The sequence below is a fragment of the Dendropsophus ebraccatus genome, chromosome 6 (assembly GCF_027789765.1).
Source record: "Dendropsophus ebraccatus isolate aDenEbr1 chromosome 6, aDenEbr1.pat, whole genome shotgun sequence".
Lineage (NCBI taxonomy): Eukaryota > Metazoa > Chordata > Amphibia > Anura > Hylidae > Dendropsophus > Dendropsophus ebraccatus.
In genome coordinates this window covers 8,402,041-8,419,724 of record NC_091459.1, presented here as the reverse complement: position 1 = coordinate 8,419,724, position 17,684 = coordinate 8,402,041, and the positions used below count along the sequence as shown (strand labels likewise).

Here is a 17,684-nt window from a genome sequence, read left to right as displayed (position 1 = left end):
TTTTGCCCAGAGTTCTCCTTTAAGTGAGGATGCATCACCTTCACACTTGACACTTTGGATGCCATACTGAACAATGTGGCCCCTAGGGTGTTAAGTGGAGATGCAATCTCCACTTAACACCCTGGGGGCCAGATTGATCTCACACTGTACCCATACCCATACCAGCAAGGAAGTGGGTTGTGTCCCCTTTCTTGCTGGAATAGGTGAAGTGTGTGTGTGGTGGGGGGGGGGGGGAGAGAAGTGTCCATACTCATCTCCAATGTCTTCTCTCTTCACCAGAGCCCAATGCATTAGTGTCTGCTCAGCCAATCAGCAAAACGCCACCCCAAAAAAACGCCATGTAAGGCCGATCATAAACTTCCATTGACCTCCAATTTAACATCTGGCCGATGGTGTTTTTGCAAAAAAAAAACCTGCATACTGAATAATGCTACCACTGCTACAGAATAAAATCCACAGTCCAATATCACTAATTCCAATATATTGGCATATATAAGCTCAACACAGGCTCTGCGCACCATAAGTGATAACAGTGCAGTTACAGCCAATAACTCACAGGGGTCGTCTTCTTTGAGTGCATCACAGGAGGGGGGTCTTCTCCAGTTAGAGTTGCTCACTTTTTCTCTTCTTCTCCATCCAGCCTAGGTCACCATGAGGACTTCTCTCAGTAGGATCTGCCAAACAGTTTAGGCTTCTTACTTATGCCCCACCATCCTCCACATCTATTTGCTCCATCTGTTCCCTCAGATAAAAGTAAGTCCCCTCTGTATCCATATAGTAGTTAGACCGCTGTGCCCCCCATATAGTAGTTAGGCCCCTCTGTGCCCCTATATAGTAGTTAGGCCCCTCTGTGCCCCTATATAGTAGTGATACCCCACGCTGTGCATCTGTATAGTAGTTAGACCTCCCTTTGCAGGTAGCTCCCCTAGTAGGTAATATCCCCATGTAGATATATCTCCCATAGGTAGTGTCCATGGTAGGTAGGCATCTCCCTGTAATTTACCCCCCTGGAAGTTAACCTTCCCCTATGTAGTCATTTCCTTGAGTAGTCAGCCCCCTGCTGTAGGCCTCTCCCCATGTAGTTAGCCTTCTTCCTCCATATAGATATCTTTCCTTGTAGTCAACCCTTTTCCCTATATAGTTATCTCCCCTGGTACTTTGCCCCTATCCTCATGAAGGAATCTACCTTGATTAACCCCATTCTTCATACAGGCTTCCACCTGCAAATTACTTCTCCCCCCCATGTAGGCAATACCATGTAAATTACCACCTCTTCCTCCTGTGGGTAATCCTGCTAGTTATCTCCCTCCCAGTGTAGGCAATCCCATGTTAGTTCCCCCCCCCCCAATGTAAGCAATCCTTTGTAATTAGCCGCCTCCCCAATAAAGATATCACACACACCCATGCCGGCATCCTCATGTTAAAAAAAAGAAAAAAAAATTATACTCACCTAACTGCAGCATCTCCTTCTTCATCCTGCTCTCTCCCCCATAAAATATGCTACGGAAAAAAAAAACAATTTGGGCGGTGAATGGGGATTCATTATTATTATTTTTTTAAGGGGGGGGGGGCACTATTACACACGTCAACAGCAAGCGGGTAAGTGCAGGTGGGGCCGCAGAGAGCTGGGGGGTGGCTGCCTGGATGATCATTAGATCGTCCAGGCAGCCCATAGGATAGTGGCGGTCTGCTGCCCCCACTCCTATTGAATGGAGCAACAGCAGCAAGTCGCTGCCATAGTGTTGGTTGTCTTTCAACATGTTGAAAGACAACTATCAGCCGACATTGTGCATGCCAGCTGATCATTGCCTTTTATTACACAAAGTGATTATTGGCCAAATACAGCCAATAATCGCTTCGTGAAATAGGGCCTTAAGTTTTTATTTTACTGGTTAGAATCAGATACTGAAGAGGTCATTCCACGGGGAGCTGCTATTGTCTCAACAACATGTTGTTGCAATGCTGTACAGATCACTTTACAGCAGCCTCTTCTTATCCCCACAGACACAACAGGAAGTCTCAGCTTAGTTTTATCCCCAGTGGTGAGAATAAGAACTACATGATTTTCGGATTATTTTATAATATAGATAGAAAAATGGAAAACTGGAAAATATTTAACCAAAAATTCTTTAAAAATATGTGTAACATAAAAATCATTATTTAAACAATTTCTAATGAGACATTGCTTGAAAAGTATAAAAAGAAGCTGATGAATATTCTTGCAGGTGTCGGGTTGTGGCCGCTCATGTGTCACAGTGCGACCCCATTTATCTATATTAGGTATGATGCACTACAATCTATAATGCAACATGACAGTCTTTGGTCGTCTGACCCCTGTCGTAGCCAAGATCACCGTGCAGCTGCAGCCTAAAACAATTATGTCTGAATTAGCCAGTGAAGGCAAATTTACTATAGTACACATGCGGCAGTTAGGACAGTAGTGAGCATTGTTGTCTTACAGCTCTGGTGTCCTCACTTCAAACCCAATTAAGGGCAATTTCTACAAGAAATTTGTTAGGGTTTCCTCCTAAACTTAAAAATCTTAATGATAAGTTGTTTTCTTAAGAAATTGTCTTGAGTCTGTGTATTATTGGGGAGAGTGGACCTAACTACCATGGTCCTACCTTCTAGGGAACCTACATATCAGGGGGCCCTACCAACCTAATGATGGCAAATATCTACCTACTAGGAGAACTACCTACTAAATGGGGGTATCCATCTATCTAATGAGACTTACGTATGACCTAAGTACATAATGACAGGACCTACTGAACTTCCTTAAAGGAGAAGTTTGGTGTCAGACTTTTCTTTCAAAAGAGCCGCCGGGGAGGTAGGTGCATGTTATGTTCAACCACCTCCTCCCCGGCTCCAGTGCAGGGGTCCACTGTCCCCTCACTCTGGTTGCCGCCCCCAACCCCCAGCTGCATCCTGGTCTGAGCCAGGTCTTGACGTGTCAATGGCTGTGGCGGGGTCCTGTCTCGCCCACTGGTTGGTTGAGCAGGCCTGACACGTCACAACCCAGGTCCCCACTCAGACTAGGAAGCAACTGGGAACCAGAGCTGAGGAAAGCGGACCCCAGCACTAGAGTCGGGGAGGTAGATGGTATTATGTTCAGCCGCTTCTTCCCCAGATCTTTTGAACAAAATGACGAACACCGGACTTCTCCTTTAATTACACAATTACTGTGTGGGGAATAAAACGGGTATTATTACAGCTTTTTAGGGGCTTTAAGGGGTAGTAGGCGGTTTTCTTTTTCTGCTTATTTAACACATATTACCAAGTAATATAACTTTGTAATGTGTGTTAATAAGCTGTCTGGCCCTGTTCCCCCACGGTACCCCTTTAAGGGGGCGGTACCCCTTTAAGAAAACAGCCATGTTTTTTGTCTTAGCAAGATTGCATTCCCAGACAAAAAAAGCAACAAGGTGTAGATGTGACTAGAGCATAAAACATGATGTGACAGCAGAACGGTGACTGCAGCTTTGGAGCATTTTTCTGTAGTTTAGAAGCACAGACAGATATAATAACGGTACCATGTGTCACCTTATCCAGTGTCAGCAGTTTGGAATGTGAATTGAAGCAGACAGATTTCCTTTGAAAACAAACTTGGAAAAGAAAAATAATATTACCAATTATTCTTCTGTATATGGTAAAAAAAAATGAATTAGTTAAACTATAGTAAAATTTAATTATAATGTTTTTGTCCATTCAAATTTGAAGTAAAAATATGTATACAGATGGTGAAGGATGTGCAGCTTGAACACAGTCACAATGCTACACGGATTCTTTGAGCAATGCTGGGATCAGCATTTAAATTAAGATGTGATTAGACAATAATTGATTTAATACACAAGAAAAATGTATTATGTTAAATACTTGCACTGAATTAGAAATCTAACAAAAAAATACCAGCATACATTTATAAAATTAACGTGTACTTCAGAAAATTATTTAATTGATCGTTTAGATGCATATGCCAAGTGCCAAAATTTTACGTACTGAACCCAAATCTGCTGCCATCTTGTGGAGAACAAGAAACTAACACCTATTGGTACAAACACCATTGTTTACTGTATAAAGCTTCTAGAAAGTGTCGCCGTCGTTACAAAAAAATGTTGACGTGTCATAGAGATATGTCAAAAGTTTTGATCGGTCCGGGTGTTCAGACTGTTAGACTGATCGTCAGAACGAGAGGGGTGAAGACTGCGATGCAGCACGTCCACCCTCCGCTCTGAGTTAGAAACAAAAGAGCTGGACTCCATAGAGCGCCATTATAAGTCCGACTCTTTTTTCTAACTTAGAGCAGAAAGTGGACATGCTGCAACACAGTCCTCTTCCTGCTCATTCTCCCGATCGGTATGGGTCTGAACACTCAGACCCGGACCAATGAAAACTTTAGACATGCCGAAAGTGTTTTGTAACAGTGACCCTTCAAAGCCTTTTATGAGAATGATGGTTGTCCTCAGGGAGATCAACCAAAACACCATCACATGTTTCTCAACATCAGTGAGCTAGCCAGACCTTCCTCTGGGAAGAAACAACCAATCCAAAGTGTATCTCCAGTCAAGGAGACCACCTTCCAACAAGCCACAATCAAAAATTGACTGGACTCAGTAAGGTGTCCATCCACAGACAGCTGTTTTGGGGTGTTTGCCCCTCATCAGTGTGGAGCAGGATTCTGGCTAGTAGGAGCAAAGCCTAGTAAGTGTATTCAAGAAAAAGATGGTTGACCTCAGGGAGATCAACCAAAACACCAGAGAGACGCAATCACGCATTTCTCAATGTCAGTGAATCTAGGAACATTGGATTGTTTCTTCCCAGAGGAAGGTCTGGCTAGCGCAATGACATTGAGAAACACATGGTGTCTCCACAGTATTTGCATATTTAGTTTTCCAGGCAGCAACGTTCCTAGATTCATTGACGTTGGGAAACACAAGATGGTGTTTTGGTTGATCTCCCTGAGGGCAACCATCATTCTCTTGCACCTACTAGGCTTTGCTCCCACTAGCCAGAATCCTACTCCACACTGATGAGGGGAAAATACCCTGAAACAGCTGTCTGTGGATGGATACCTTGCTTAGGTATTTCCTATGTCATTCTTGACGGTGGCTCTTTAGAAGTTGGTTTCCTTGACTAGAGACGCCCTCTTGGCTTCGTTTTTTCCTAGTAGAGGTTCTGGCTAGTTCACTGATGTTGAGAAACATGTGATGGTGTCTGTACAGTATTTTTGCATGTTTGACAAGCCAAAGAATTAGGTATATGGGAGGAAAGGCATACGCCATCTCTTGACCCCGGTCTGAGAGAAGGCATCTACAGTCGCTGGGTAGTTAGGGAATTAAACGATACCTATCTCTTCATTGGTGAGGCAGGATATGCTGTGAAAATGACAGGTAGGCTGTCTCTCCTCACTCGAGTGATGCATGGGAACTCCCAGAAGTACCATAGATTTGAAAAATAGGACCTGGGCATTACGGCCAAAACAGGCTGCGGAGGTAAGGGATTAAACACAAAATAAAAAAAAAACAGTCACCTGGGAGTTTGGTGTGATGCAGCACAGACACATCCAGATAAACCTGTAATGTATAATATAATTATAGGACAAATTACACCTCAAATCCCCTCCCCCAACCGAAATGTTTCTCCCACTGCGAACCTAAGCAGTCACAACGGGACGGGCTCAGGCTGTCTGGGGAGACTCACTACTCTGGCACACATGGCAGAAACACCCAAATAACCATACAAATGGGAGTTATAGAGGCAAGTGTGCGGGTTATTATTCGGTGCATTTACAGATCCAACTATAAACCTCACCTTTTAGCTTGAAGCATCATGGGTAATGCGCCCTGTAAGAGAGAACACAGATATAAGCCGGGTATAAGGACAGAAACATCACCCACTAAGCTCTATGTTTCTCCCACTGCGAACCTAAGCAGCCACTATGGGACGGGCTCAGGCTGTCTGGGGAGACTCACTCTGGCACACATGGCAGAAACACCCAATAATGGAAGCAGTGGGTATTACTATAGCCACATGTGCCCATCCCAATATACCACATCTGGGATACTTACCTATCACTTACATGTGAGACGCACACAGGAGAGTCCTGCAAAACAGAAAAATAGAATTGGTGAATATTTTATTCTAAGAAACGACCCACAGGTATTCCCACTTTGTTCACACTACATTTTTGCAATCCATTTTGGGGAAAAAAAGATGGATTTGTGTTCATCCATTTTGATCTTTTTTTCCATTGACTTAAAAAAAAAAAAAAGAGACAAAGGATCAAAACACATTCTGTAGTCGATGGAATTTGTGTACATTAAAAAAAGGATTTTTTTTTGTAAAAACAGATTGTTTAAACGTAGTGTGAACCGAGCCTTACCTATGGGTGATTCCTTTCCCTCCTGTTAGGGCCCTATTACACGGGACGATTTTCGTGCGAAAAATCGTTAAACCGTTCAAATTTAAAAATCGCTCAGTGTAATAGGACCCTTAATGAAAAAGTCACTGCATATGTTGTGGTCGACCCCTCTACTTTGACCCATATTTGTTTATTCACTGTTCCTATTACTTTGGCCAATCGATTGGTTAACAGCTTTGCAATCAGTTTAAAATCTGCCTTTATGAGGGAGATGGGTCTGTAACACTCCGGGCTCTTCTGATCTTTTCCATCTTTAGCTATTACTATGATCGCCATCAGAGCCTGGAGTCTTAGGTAGAGATGAGCGAATTTACAGTAAGTGTGAAGGGAAGCCTTTATCGGGCTGCGGGATTTTAAGTCCGTGCCGCTCCTCCCCGGGTGCTGGGAAAAGATGGATCCAGTCCTGGGAAACTTCTCCCCGTTTCCCAGGACTGGATCCATCTTTTCCCAGCATCCGGGGAGGAGCGGCACAGATCGGACTTCAAAGCCCAGCAGCCTGATAAGCGTAATCCCGATCGGAACAAAGCACTTTACTTCACTTTCGTTAAATTCGCTCATCTCTGGTCTTAGGGTCCCTTTACACGTACAGATAAATAGCTTTAGCGCTCATTTAGCGATTGACAAGCGATGATTCTTTATCTTAACTGATAGGCGTTTAGACGAGAAGTTAAATTGCTACAAAAAGTCGTTAATGCAATTGTAATAGCGACCATATTTGTATACACACTAGAAACGATAAGTGTTTACACTTAGACTTTAGAGCGATTAACAATGGTTTTGAGGTCAGCTCAAAAGATGTGATCGATATATGAACAAGTTTTCGTTTGGCGCTTTTATACCAAAGGAAAAGCAAGGAAATTTGAAAGAGTTAACGATTTCTTGCACGATGATTAACCCCTGTAAAAGGCTCCTTACCATCCCTCATCTCCCCTATTGCCAATTTAAGCTTATTCAATGCAATAGGTTCATCTAACCAAGCTGTTTGTTCCTCGGATAGCTTACACAGAGGGATCTCATTGGGATATTTAACCAGGTCTTCCTCTCAATTAACCTCCAAAGAGTATTGTTTACAATAAAATTCTAAAGGTTAAAAGGTTTCTACGATCTTGGGGCCCTATTACACTAACAGACTATCTGGCAGATTTATTTGAGCCAAAGCCAGGATTGGACTATACACAGAGAACAGGTAAAGGAAAGACTGGAGATTTCTCCTCTTTTCAAATCCATTCCTGGCTTTGGCTTAAAAAAAAATAAAAATCTGTCAGATAATCTGTTGGTGTAATAGGGCCCTCATCGTGTGTATCTGCCCTCATCGCCATAATTCTGCCTTTCCCCTGCTGTATCCGAGTTATTCTACCCAAATAACCCCTGGGTTATCCCCCCTGCTCCTACTTTTTACAGTCACAAATAGCCCCATTATTTCTTCTTTAATATATTTCTGGGGGGAATATAGAAAGCCTTGTCAGAGGATGTTTCATATACTCAGTGTGATAGGATGTGTGTGCTGGCTGGATATACAAGTATTGATTAGCTTGGAGTCAGGCCGTCTGTTTACCTTGTGGAGAAGACCAAATGCTCCCTGCATGGGGCAATAAGCATGGAGCGGCAAAGAAGATGGTGGCTTAGATTAGTCAGGCTTAGGGCCCTATTCCACAGGAGATTATTGTTCGAAAAATTGTTTTGTGTAATAGACAACGATTAAAGGAGAACTCCGGCTAAAATGTATTTTTTTATGTGTTATTACATAGGAAAGTTAGACAAATTCCTAATATACACTAATTATGGTAAACGCACATATAGTACTATTCAGTTCAGACAGGCCACCCTTCTCCTCTCCGCTCAAACTAACATGTTACTCCTCCGAGCAGAGAGCGGCGGCAGCGGACGAGCGCGTACCCTCTCCATTCACTTATAGCAGCACACGGAGTACGGACGTTGTTTGCTATGTTGCTTGTTCAATTCATTGCATTTTTCTCATAAAATGTACATTGTGTTAACTTAGCCTCAAACACAAACTTCTTCTAATTATTATTATGAATATTTTTTGTTAAATAGAATAAAATCACCTGGGAGTTTGGTGTGACGCAGCACAGACGCATCCAGATGAACCTGTAATGTATAATATAATTATAGGACAAATTACACCTGAAATTCCCAAATCCCCTCCCCCAACCTAAATGTTTCTCCCACTGCGAACCTAAGCAGTCACAATGGGACGGGCTCAGGCTGTCTGGGGAGACTCACTACTCTGGCACACATGGCAGAAACACCCAAATAACCACACAAATGGGCGTTATAGAGGCAAGTGTGCGGGTTATTATTCGGTGCATTTACAGATCCAACTATAAACCTCACCTTTTAGCAAGAAGCATCATGGGTAATGCGTCCTGTAAGAGAAAACACAGATATAAGCCGGTTATAAGGACAGAAACATCACCCACTAAGCTCTATGTTTCTCCCACTGCGAACCTAAGCAGCCACTATGGGACGGGCTCAGGCTGTCTGGGGAGACTCACTCTGGCACACATGGCAGAAACACCCAATAATGGAAGCAGTGGGTATTACTATAGCCACATGTGCCCATCCCAATATACCACATCTGGAATACTTACCTATCACTTACATGTGAGACGCACACAGGAGAGTCCTGCAAAACAGAAAGAGCGGGAAACCAGGTGCTCAGCACTGTACATATACATACATACAGCCCCACACCCACCTACTCACCCTGCTGCTGTGCTGCAGCCACATGGCGAAGGCTAAAGGACCTTTAATGACATCATGTCCATGTGACCAGTGTGGGCGGAGATACCTTCAGTCTACTTTCTACATTATTTTCTTGAAGGCTAAAGGACCTTTGATGACATCATGCTCATGTGACCAGTTAGGGTAGAGCTATGTTCAGTCTGCCCTGTTGCCTGGGTTTCTTAGGGCTAATGCACACTGAGCAAAAGGCGAGGAATTTCTGTTTGAAGATTTCTGCTTGAAATTCTTCTTGTGGGGTATGTGCACACTGAGCAATTCTCGAGGAATTGAAGCAGAAAGTTTTCAAGCAGAATTTAACCTCCCCCCCCCCTTGACTTCTATAGGATTCCTCTAGCAGATCTACAGCAGAAAATTCTGCAGTGTGAACAACAGAGCAGAAAAACCATGATACACAATGGGACTTTGCGCTGTACATATCTTACAGGAGGAATTTCAAGCTGAAATTCCTCTTCAATTCCTCGCCTTTTCCTCAGTGTGCACATACCCCTGGGGCTGAAAGCAGATCTGCGGTAGAAAATTCTGCAGTGTGAACAACAGAGCGGAAATCCCATTGAACACAATGAGACATTGCCCTGTTCATTCTTTTACAGGAGGAATTTCAAGCAGAATTTAAGAGCGGATTCCTCTTTAATTCCTCGCCGTTTGCTCAGTGTGCATGATCCCCAACAGCGTCAGTCTGTAATGCTTGTTTCTCTTACGTTGCATTGGTATCACAACATATGGGGTATTATCGCCCCTGGGACGAAGGAATATTTAATAAATTAATCAAACATAAATTTTATTCCCCTCCTCCAGGAAGTATAAATAGGCCCCACCTCCCTGGATCATCAGTCTTTTTTCTTCGTTTCTGTGTAGCGCTAGGGGACTTTGTCCCTCCTCCTTAAACCCTGTGTTTTTTGCCTTTAGGTACCTGCATGGTTCCGGCTAAACTAAGATATCCTTCGCAGGATCCGGGTTTCAGGCTGTATTTACAGACTCTCTTCTTTTCAGGTCAGTCTTTGGTCTAGAACGGTTAATATTATCCATAGGCCGAAGTGGAATGCAGTTTGCGTTCCGTCATACTTCCGGTACATCACTTCCAGCCTATGGAATGCATCGGCGCCGCGTGCCCAGAAGAACGGGCGGGCCCTCACCTGGGATAGCTAAGTATATTGTACTGTATCTGTACTGTATTTAGCTTTGCATTTGTACCTTCGGTATGTGACTTAGCTTTGTATCTTGTATTATATTTTCCTTGCTTTTATCACTTAAGTAAACTTTATTAACTTTTTATCCTGTGTGAACATATTTATTCCCGCATCTTAGAACCTACTATAAAACAATGACCTATCCTTAAAGAGGTTGTTCACTAAAAAATGTGTAATTTACTTCTATTAAAAATATCAAGCCTTCCAGTACTTATCAGCTTTTGTATGTCCTGCAGGAAGTGGTGTATTTTCTCCAGTCTGACACATTGTTCTCTGCTGCCACCTCTGTCCATGTCAGGAACTGTCCAGAGCATCAGAAAATCCTCATAGAAAACCTCCTCCCCGCCTCTCACCTAAGGCCCTCTCTATATTTTATATCTAGAAAAGACTGTTATGACTCTGTAACTTATAGCAAAGCTTCGGCTGCCCAGGCTTGATGGGAATTGTAGTTTTGCAACAGCTGGAGGGCAGAAGGTTCCCCACCCCTGGTTTGGATGTACAGATGTAAGTCAAGATGGAACCATTGTGCTTGAATATTTTATTTGCATTTGCTGTAAGAGCGAGTGCAGAGGCCACGGTTATAACGAAATATCTAGGGCTGGTGAGTGTACTGATATAGTTTATGTTTTATGCTTTCTACAGTAGTCTCTGTTAAAATGATTTAAAAAAAATACAATTAACAGATTTGGGGAAAAAAAAAATATTTGATCAAATAGAATGTACCAAGAGAGACCATTGGCTAGTATTGGGTCCAACTCTGGGGTTCACCTTAACGTGGTGAGTTAGTACATTCTATTTGATCAAATGGTTTGCTGAGAACCTAACTTCTTTTTTTTATAAAAAATATGAGTATTGGGTAACTATGCTTTTGGGATTTTTTTTAATACTTCAGTTTTATTTATAAATAGAGATGAGCAAACCTGGAGCATGCTGGAGTCCATCCGAACCCGAGCGTTCGGCATTTGATTAGCGGTGGCTGCTGAAGTTGGATAAAGCCCTAAGGCTATGTGGAAATTAGGGATGGTCCGAAACTGCAGAGATTCGGGTTCGTATGAACCCGAACACTCGGCATCAGATTCCCGCTGTCTGCCCGCTCCGTGGAGTGGGTGGATACAGCGGGAGGACCGCCTGGAAAACTGGGATACAGCCTATGGCTGTATCCCAGTTTTCCAGGCGGTCCTTCCGCTGTATCCACCCGCTCCACGGAGCGGGCAGACAGTGGGAATCATTACCGAGAGTTCGGGTTCGTACCATCCCTAGTGGAAATCATGGATATAGTCATTGGCTGTATCCGTGTTTTCCAGACAACCTTAGAGCTTTATCCAACTTCAGCAGCCCCAGCTAATCAAATATCGAACTTTCAGGTTCCCAGATACCGGCCAAGTAAAATGTGCATCAAAGCCCTGGCAACAAAACAGTTAAAGGGCAAGTTTCCGACAAGAAATTACCTTCTGTTTTAACTCAAGCTCTAAGCTAATATTTTATCCTAACTTCAGATAGACTTTGAAAGTGAAGATTTAGTCTCTCTCCATATAGTATATACAGTATATGCCTTCTTATTGCGGATGCTGCAGTTAATCGTTTTACCATGAGGTGGCACTGTTTCACTGACCATTAATGCCTGAAGAGGGAGCAGAGTTCAGTCACTTAAATCCACAGCATAGGATTCCCTAGTAGTGTCCCAGGATCAGAACCCCACCGTTTACAAAGTGGTGTTATATCAAGGGTTAAGACCTTTAAAAGTTGCAGCGCCTACAATTCTACATTTGCAACCAGGGTCGGACTGAGACTATAAAGCAGCCCTGTCATAAAAAGAACCCTTCAAGCCCATATAACATATCATACAAGCAACATATATGCAAAGCTGATTATACACACACACACACATTATACATGCAGGAACTCACATACAGACCTTATGCAGCAGTCACAGTACAGTTGATTCTACCCTGTTCTGGTGAATGGGCTACGATTTAAACAAACTAAGGAGAATCAACTGGTCCGCACCATGATGCTGAGTGGACCTCCCACTCAGGACTGCTAAATCCAAAGGCAGGAGCACCTGCCTCCCTAGTCCCGTCCTCTGCATTGTGCAATTTTGGAGCAGCAGAATGAAAAAAAAGTGTAAGGGTACGTGGACACTATGGAATCACCACGGAAAACATGTTGCAGATTCCGTAACTCGCACCTGCTTGTGGACTCTGGCAGCCTTGCGCATCTTAGCCCGTGTCAGACTTCTTTGGACGGACATCGGAATCCACCTGTGCATAGAATGGAGTCTATGACACGGACGACGATGTGCAAGGCCACCAGAGTCCGCGAGTGGGTGCGGGCTGTGGAATTCGCAAAGGGTTTTCTGTAGCGATTCCGTAGTGTGCACGTACCCTTAGTGCCTGCACAGCCCCCCTACCTGTGCAATCTGGGATTGGTAGGAGAGAGGACTTGGGCGCTAGCTGCTTCCTGCACCTTTACAGACTCTGCTATCTGCCGCCTCAGGCAAGATGCAGCTCTGACCAGGAGGCAGAAAAGACCGGCCTATATGAAATTTGGCCAAAATACCAGATGGCCAGTCCGGCCCTGTTTGCAATCCTGTCCTTTGTGCCACAAGTTTGAATGAAGCTATACAGCACATTAGACGCATGCTTATGGGGAAGAAAGGGCTTCTTTAAAGTGACTCTGTACCCACAATCTGACCCCCCCCCCTCCCCCCAAACCACTTGTACCTTCGGATAGCTGCTTTTAATTCAAGATCTGTCCTGGGGTCCCTTAGCAGGTGATGCAGTTATTGTCCTAAAAAACAACTTGCAGCCCTGTGTCAAACTGGCATGGCCTAGATTTTGTATGCATTAGGCTGACACAACCTCTCCGTCCCTCCTCATCATTAGGAATGCTCCAGGCAGATTTTCTCCTATTCTTCACCTGTGTAAGCACGGCACATGGGCTGGATCATTTAGGCAACTGTGCAGTGTTCACTGCAGAGGAATAGGATAAATTCTGGCAGTGGCATTCCTTATGATGAGGAGGGTGGGGAGGAGGGACGGAGGGGTGGTACAAAGTTAGGGCACAGACACTCTAAGCCACGGCCTTTGGGCACAGGGCTGCAAGTTTAAAAGTTGTTTTTTAGGACAATAACTGCATCATTTGCCGAACAGACACCAGGACAGATCTTGGATTAAAAGCAGCTATCCGAAGGTACAAGTGGTTTGTGGGGTCAGATTGTGGGTACAGAGTCGCTTTAAAGTCAGGCAATGGCAGAAAACCAGCTCTGTCAGTGGTAGGAGACTGGACTCGGGAGCTGTCTTATCCTGCTTCTCGCCCTGGTACCGACCCCTATGGACTATCTGCTGCCTCAAGCGAGATGCAGACATGACTGGCCCACGGTAAAGAAGGCCTTTCTTCCCCATAACCATGTGTCTGTGCAGTAAAACTTTTTTTTATAACAATCGGCGTTTAGACTCTCACACATAGGGTGAATTGGAGAAAGACTGTTTACACGAAGCGTTCTGCGAATTTTTAGCGAACGACCAACAACAATTTGAGAACTTATCGAAAGATCACAATAAACGATTTCTCACCCGTCGCTTGATCGTTCGCTTGTTTACACGAGCCGGTTATCGCTGAAATGCGATCGTTTCGGTAATCGTTCCATGATGGATAACACCTTTAAACAACTCTGTCAATGTCTCTGAGTGGCCCGGCCCACAGTTCTGATTTGAACTCAAACATCTCTGGGGAGACCTAATAATGTCTGTCTGCCGAGGTTCTCCATCGAGCTTTAGAGGATCCAGGATATGCACAAGGCCACAACATAACAAAAGGTAAGATAAGTAAAAGGGTCTGAATGCATTGTTATCATGTCCAGCAAAGAGTCTATGTGTGTTTAGCAATGACTAGAGCGGGGGTAGGAAACCCTGGCCCTCCAGCTGTTGCAAAACTACAACTCCCATCATGGGACAGCCAAACTAAAGCTTTACCTATCCATGTAAGATGGGAGTTGTAGTTTTGCAACAGCTGGAGGGCCAAGGTTCCTTACCCCTGGACTAGATGGACAACCGACCACCTCAATACCTTCAGCATACACAATAGAAATTCTCAACAGAGACTCTCCAGAAAAAGATCTTTATTGAAGCCTTTTATCCTACCACGTACATACAGGACTCTCATATACATTTCCTTCTAGCCTAAACTCTATAAAGGGACTGTGAGAAAACCCTTAAATTTATTTTGTAGTAATGAAAACCCACTGTAATATATTTGTGGTGTCTTCTATGAATCTTGATCACAAGGCATACAACACGTTCTTTGCTCAACAAAGTTTAGGCAGCATTGTGCCTACAAAGTCTATTTTTGGTCCAGCGATCAATGGAAAGACAGAGGAGTTGTTAAACGGCGCTGCCAGAAACCGATAATCTGATACAAGAAGAAAAAAAATCCTGAACTTTTATTGCAGACAGACATTTACCGTTGTATGGCTCCTGCTTGCCGAGACTTAAAAAAAATAAAAAAAATAAAAATACCTGTTTACAAAGCCTGAGTGTCGTTTAATTTCCACAGCCCATAACTCAGTACTCCAAGGTATTGTGACTGACTAATACACTCCAGAAAGCAGAGTTTTTACCGCCCCCAGAAAATGGAAAACTGCTCAACATCATAAAGTAACTTTTCCATGCCTGGGTGGGCACGCTCCATTTCATCTCCACTCAACGAGTTTGTTGTTAAACAAAAAAAAAGAAGCAGAAAAACCCTGACGTTAATCTGCACAAGTCAATTTATACAGAGTTTTACATGTAGATTTATTGTGGAACTCCATACACATTAGTTATGTGGATGTACAAAAAAGTCAGATAACATCCCAGATCTGTTAAAGGGATACTCCACTTGAATATAACTTTTGATATGTTGCTGCCCATGGTGAGACTAACAATTCCTTCCATACTTGTTATTATCTATTCAGTCTCCTTCCCCCAGTTCCCAGCTCAAATCTGTGTGTGAGCCTCTCAGTCTCCCCCTCCCTTCTGAGGCGGCTGATGTAAACAAGTCCCTGGCTGGCTTTATCTGCAACACTGTAGCTTCTTTGTAATGCTGGGAGGATTATTCTGAGGTCAACTTGCTGATAAAAAACAAAAATAATCTTCCCAGCATTACAAATAAGTTACAATGTTGCAGATAAAGCCTGACAGGGACTTGTTTACATGTGCAAAATTGTAGCTTCTTTGTAAGGCTGGATTCATCGCAGTGAGTTCAGAATAACCCTCCCAGCATTACAAAGGAGCTACAATGTTTAAGATAAAGTCACTCAGGACTTGTTTACATCATCCGTCTCAGAAGGGAGGGGGAGGAGAGGGAAACAGAGAAAAGCTCACACAGATTTTTGTGTCTTTAGCAGAAAGCAGCAGCTGAGAACTGGGGGAAGGAGACTGAATAGATAAAAACAAGTATGGAAGGAATTGTTAGTCTCACCATGGGCAGCAACATATAAAAAGTTATGTTTGTGTGGTATACCTCTTATTTAACTATAGGTCCCTATTACCACAAAAGAACAGAATGTTCTGTACCTACTTGCTAAACCTGTACCTTACAGAATTCTTTTCGCAAAGCTTTCAGATAACTCCTCAAACAACTTGTATTTGGAGCAGAAAGCAGCAGATAACAATAGCTGTCAGTATTACTATTATGTGGTGAGTCTATTCTGCAGACAGGCGAAGTCAGAAGTCTATGAAGTAGAACTTAATATGGATATTCCCACTATTATTAAGAGATGTTATATTAGAAAACATTGTAAAAATATCAAGGGTGCCACTGAAAGTAATTACTAGCACTGAGCAAACTTGCCAATGGCTGTGTACATGTTATGCAGGACTCCATAGGGAAGCATCCAACTTCTGCAGCTGCTGGGAGTCAAATGCAGAGTGTTCAGATTCAGACGAACATTGCCAAACCCAAACTTTCACCAAATTCGCCCGACACTAGTAATTATGTTAAAAAATGTGCAGCATTACGTAACTAGCCCTCCTCCTACCAGCGTCTCTTCATTGTTTCTATTACTTACGTCCTCTAGTTTAGTATTGGGCAGAATAAACATGCAGCGTCCATCAGCTATTGCAGAGCACAGAACAGCTCATGCGCTATTGCTCTATCCCAGATGCACAGGCACTAGGCTCCCTGTGGATTTGAAGAAATTCCCACAAATGCCCTGCCCTGTTCTTAAAGGGAATGTGTCATCAGAAAATTATTTTTTTATGTTAAACATATTTTTAAAGAATTTTTGGTGACATTTTTTCTAATTTTCCATTTTTCTGTCTTATGTTATAAAATAATCCTGATATCTTGCAGTTTTCATTCTCACCACTGCATCTAAAACTAAGCTGAGACTTCCTGTTGTGTCTGTGGTGATAAGAGGAGGCTGCTGTAAAGTGATCTGTACAGCATTGCAGCGTCACGTGACACCAGTAGATAGAGGGGATATAACTTTTTTGAAACTAGCTGATTTGAAAGAAACATTTTTCCGTAGTATCCCCCTTTAGCTGCACAATGGGGTGTGATATCAGAGAAGATCCTGGTATAATAAGCCATTCAGCAGGACCTGCTCACTCAGCCGATAACTGGAGGAGGAGTATCACTTTACTTTTACTGCGTTGCCAGTATAAAATTGTGGATACCATAATATATGAAAGAAGACTTGTCACATTGTAAATGCAGTGCCCTCTGCAGACAGCATTTCATAAAGCCAAGCAGAATTCTGTGCATATTTGCGTGGAAAATATTGTGAGATCACGTGACCTTCTGCTCATTTTAGGCTTAGGAGTCCAGTGGGTGGTCCTACTCTGTGTCTGAAAAATTTCCCTGCATGAGTGTGCGTAGAGATAAATGTCAAACACTAAGGGCCCATTTACACAGAAAGATTATCTGACAGATTATCTGCCAAAGATTTGAAGCCAAAGCCAGGAATGGATTTCAAAAGAGGAGGAATCTCAGGATTTTCTTTATGACCTGTTCCCTATTTATAGTCTGTTTCTGGCTTTGGCTTCAAATCTTTGGCTTCAAATCTTTGGCAGATAATCTTTCTGTGTAAATGAACCCTAAGGCTGCATTCACACGTCCGTAAAAGTTCTCAGTATTTGTGGATCCACAAATACAAAGGGCTTTGTAACCCATTTAGTTCTATGGTGCAATTCGCACATCCTCTATTTTTGCGGATCCGCAATATAAAAAAGGACTTGTAATACGGGCTGCAACTGTGGTACGGACACTCCAATAGAACTCTATAGGAGCCTCCGTATTTTGCAGAGAAAACCTAAGCGCTCCATTAA

The 17,684-nt window shown here is 43.2% G+C and overlaps 2 long non-coding RNA genes across 4 annotated transcripts in view; one reads left to right on the top strand and one right to left on the bottom strand.

The window, feature by feature from the left end:
• LOC138795416 (uncharacterized) overlaps positions 1–11,224 on the top strand; it is a 76,265-nt gene extending 65,041 nt beyond the window's left edge. The window contains exons 4-5 of one of the 3 annotated variants that reach the window (XR_011363605.1): positions 10,094–10,177; positions 10,611–11,224. This is a non-coding gene — a long non-coding RNA (uncharacterized lncRNA). Of the gene's footprint in view, positions 1–10,093; positions 10,347–10,610 lie in introns of those variants that run through there. The other 2 variants (XR_011363606.1, XR_011363603.1) reach the window with 2 other exon arrangements.
• On the bottom strand, positions 3,108–9,175 carry LOC138794631 (uncharacterized). The gene is made up of 5 exons (XR_011363477.1): positions 9,149–9,175; positions 9,034–9,068; positions 8,777–8,808; positions 5,531–5,573; positions 3,108–3,605 (listed from the first exon to the last, which is right to left on the bottom strand). It is a non-coding gene; the product is annotated as an uncharacterized lncRNA (long non-coding RNA).
• Positions 11,225–17,684: the final 6,460 nt, after the last annotated feature.